This window comes from Petromyzon marinus, unplaced genomic scaffold, assembly GCF_048934315.1.
Source record: "Petromyzon marinus isolate PM22_M1 ecotype Great Lakes invasive population unplaced genomic scaffold, UKy_Petmar_22M1.pri1.0 PM_Scaffold_55, whole genome shotgun sequence".
NCBI classification, from domain to species: Eukaryota; Metazoa; Chordata; class Hyperoartia; order Petromyzontiformes; family Petromyzontidae; genus Petromyzon; species Petromyzon marinus.
Window position 1 is genome coordinate 91225 of NW_027423557.1, and position 4344 is coordinate 95568.

Consider the following 4344-nt stretch of genomic DNA (forward strand, 5'->3'; position numbering starts at 1 on the left):
TTAAACTATTGGGACATCTGTGAAACTATGGGGACATCTGTGAAACTAATGGGACGTATGTGAATCTATTGGGAGATCTGTGAAACTACTGGTACATCTGTGAAACTATCGGGACATCTGTTAACCTACTGGGATGTCTGTAAAACTTCTGGCACATCTGTGAAACTATTGGGACATCTGTGAAACTATTGGGACATCTGTGAAACTACTGGTACATCTGTGAAACTATTGGGACATCTGTGAAACTATGGGGACATCTGTGAAACAAATGGGACATAGGTGAAACTATTGGGACATCTGTGAAACTATTGGGACATCTGTGAAACTATGGGGACATCTGTAAAACTAATGGGACATATGTGAAACTATTGGGGCGTCTGTGAAACTATTGGGACATGTGTGAAACTACTGGGACATCTGTAAAACTACTGGGACATCTGTTAAACTATTGGGACATCTGTGAAACTATGGGGACATCTGTTAACCTACTGGGATGTCTGTAAAACGTCTGGGACATCTGTGAAACTATTGGGACATCTGTGAAACTATTGGGACATCTGTGAAACTACTGGTACATCTGTGAAACTATTGGGACATCTGTGAAACTATGGGGACATCTGTGAAACAAATGGGACATAGGTGAAACTATTGGGACATCTGTGAAACTATTGGGACATCTGTGAAACTATGGGGTCATCTGTGAAACTAATGGGACATATGTGAAACTATTGGGACATCAGTGAAACTATTGGGACATCTGTGAAACTATTGGGACATCTGTGAAACTACTGGTACATCTGTGAAACTATGGGGACATCTGTGAAACTATTGGGACATCTATGAAACTAGTGGGCATCTGTGAAACTATGGGGACATCTGTTAACCTACTGGGACATCTGTGAAACTATTGGGACATCTGTTAAACTACTGGGACATCTGTGAAACTACTGGGACATCTGTGAAACTACTGGGACATCTGTGAAACTACTGGGACATCTGTTAAACTATTGGAACATCTGTTAAACTACTGGTACATCTGTGAAACTATTGGGACATCTGGGAAACTATTGGGACATCTGTGAAACTATGGGGACATCTCTGAAACTAATGGGACATATGTGAAACTATTGGGAAATGTGTAAAACTACTGGTACATATGTGAAACTATTGGGAAATCTGTGAAACTAGTGGGACATGTGTGAAACTACTGGTACATCTGTGAAACTACTGGTACATCTGTGAAACTTTTGGGACATCTGTGAAACTACTGGGACATCTGTGAAACTATCGGGACATCTGTTAACCTACTGGGACATCTGTGAAACTATTGGGACATCTATTAAACTACTGGGACATCTGTGAAACTACTGGGACATCTGCGAAACTACTGGGACATCTGTGAAACTATTGGGACATCTGTGAAACTATTGGGACATCTGTGAAACTACTGGTACATCTGTGAAACTATGGGGACATCTGTGAAACTATTGGGACATCTATGAAACTAGTGGGCATCTGTGAAACTATGGGGACATCTGTTAACCTACTGGGACATCTGTGAAACTATTGGGACATCTGTTAAACTACTGGGACATCTGTGAAACTACTGGGACATCTGTGAAACTACTGGGACATCTGTGAAACTACTGGGACATCTGTTAAACTATTGGAACATCTTTTAAACTACTGGTACATCTGTGAAACTATTGGGACATCTGGGAAACTATTGGGACATCTGTGAAACTATGGGGACATCTGTGAAACTAATGGGACATATGTGAAACTATTGGGAAATGTGTAAAACTACTGGTACATATGTGGAACTATTGGGAAATCTGTGAAACTATTGGGACATTTGTGAAACTACTGGTACATCTGTCGGTCCCGGGGCGGTCCCGGGTCGGTCCCGGGGCGGTCCCGGGTCGGTCCCGGGGCGGTCCCGGGTCGGTCCCTGGGCGGTCCCGGGTCGGTCCCGGGGCGGTCCCGGGTCGGTCCCGGGGCGGTCCCGGGTCAGTCCCGGGGCGGTCCCGGGTCGGTCCCGGGGCGGTCCCGGGTCGGTCCCGGGGCGGTCCCGGGTCGGTCCCGAGGCGGTCCCGGGGCGGTCCCGGGTCGGTCCCGGGGCGGTCCCGGGTCGGTTCCGGGGCGGTCCCGGGTCGGTCCCGGGGCGGTCCCGGGTCGGTCCCGGGGCGGTCCCGGGTCGGTCCCGGGGCGGGCCCGGGTCGGTCCCGGGGCGGTCCCGGGTCGGCCCCGGGTCGGTCCCGGGGCCGTCCCGGGTCGGCCCCGGGTCGGCCCCGGGGCGGTCCCGGGTCGGCCCCGGGGCGGTCCCGGGTCGGCCCCGGGTCGGCCCCGGGGCGGTCCCGGGTCGGCCCCGGGGCGGTCCCGGGTCGGCCCCGGGGCGGTCCCGGGTCGGCCCCGGGTCGGCCCCGGGTCGGCCCCGGGGCGGTCCCGGGTCGGTCCCGGGGCGGTCCCGGGTCCGTCCCGGGGCGGTCCCGGGTCGGTCCCGGGGCGGTCCCGGGTCGGTCCCGGGGCGGTCCCGGGTCGGTCCCGGGGCGGTCCCGGGTCGGTCCCGGGGCGGTCCCGGGTCGGTCCCGGGGCGGTCCCGGGTCGGTCCCGGGGCGGTCCCGGGTCGGTCCCGGGGCGGTCCCGGGGCGGTCCCGGGTCGGTCCCGGGGCGGTCCAGGGTCGGTCCCGGGTCGGTCCCGGGTCGGTCCCGGGCCGGTCCCGGGTCGGTCCCGGGTCGGTCCCGGGTCGGTCCCGGGGCGGTCCCGGGCCGGTCCCGGGTCGGTCCCGGGTCGGTCCCGGGTCGGTCCCGGGGCGGTCCCGGGTCGGTCCCGGGGCGGTCCCGGGGCGGTCCCGGGGCGGTCCCGGGGCGGTCCCGGGTCGATCCCGGTGTGGTCCCGGGGCGGTCCCGGGTCGGTCCCGGGGCGGTCCCGGGGCGGTCCCGGGTCGGTCCCGGGGCGGTCCCGGGGCGGTCGCGGGTCGGTCCCGGGGCGGTCGCGGGTCGGTCCCGGGCGGTCGCGGGTCGGGACCGACTCGGGTCGGTCCCGGGTCGGTCCCAGGTCGGTCCCGGGTCGGTCCCAGGTCGGCCCGGGGCGGTCCCGGGTCGATCCCGGGGCGGTCCCGGGTCGGTCCCGGGGCGGTCCCGGGGCGGTCCCGGGGCGGTCCCGGGGCGGTCTCGGCGCGGTCCCGGGGCGGTCCCGGGGCGGTCCCGGGGCGGTCCCGGGTCGATCCCGGGGCGGTGCCGAGGCGGTCCCGGGTCGGTCCCGGGGCGGTCCCGGGTCGGTCCCTGGGCGGTCGCGGGTCGGTCCCGGGGCGGTCGCGGGTCGGTCCCGGGGCGGTCCCGGGGCGGTCCCGGGGCGGTCCCGGGGCGGTCCCGGGTCGGTCCCGGGGCGGTCCCGGGGCGTTCCCGGGTCGGCCCCGGGTCGGTCCCGGGGCGGTCCCGGGTCGGTCCCGGGTCGGTCCCGGGTCGGTCCCGGGTCGGTCCCGGGCCGGTCCCGGGTCGGTCCTGGGTCGGTCCCGGGGCGGTCCCGGGCCGGTCCCGGGCCGGTCCCGGGCCCTTCCCGGGTCGGTCCCGGGTCGGTCCCGGGGCGGTCCCGGGTCGGTCCCGGGGCGGTCCCGGGTCGGTCCCGGGGCGGTCCCGGGGCGGTCCCGGGGCGGTCCCGGGGCGGTCCCGGGGCGGTCCCGGGGAGGTCCCGGGTCCATCCCGGTGTGGTCCCGGGGCGGTCCCGGGTCGGTCCCGGGGCGGTCCCGGGGCGGTCCCGGGTCGGTCCCGGGGCGGTCCCGGGGCGGGCGCGGGTCGGTCCCGGGGCGGTCGCGGGTCGGTCCCGGGGCGGTCGCGGGTCGGTCCCGGGGCGGTCCCGGGTCGGTCCCGGGTCGGTCCCGGGTCGGTCCCGGGTCGGGACCGACCCGGGTCGGTCCCGGGTCGGTCCCAGGTCGGTCCCGGGGCGGTCCCGGGGCGGTCCCGGGTCGGTCCCGGGGCGGTCCCGGGTCGGTCCCGGGGCGGTCCCGGGGCGGTCCCGGGGCGGTCCCGGGGCGGTCCCGGGGCGGTCCCGGGTCGGTCCCGGGGCGGTCCCTGGTCGGTCCCGGGGCGGTCCCGGGGCGGTCCCGGGGCGGTCCCGGGGCGGTCCCGGGGCGTCCCGGGTCGATCCCGGTGTGGTCCCGGGGCGGTCCCGGGTCGGTCCCGGGGCGGTCCCGGGGCGGTCCAAGGTCGGTCCCGGGGCGGTCCCGGGGCGGTCGCGGGTCGCTCCCGGGGCGGTCGCGGGTCGGTCCCGGGGCGGTCGCGGGTCGGTCCCGGGCGGTCGCGGGTCGGTCCCGGGGCGGTCGCGGGTCGGTCCCGGGGCGGTCC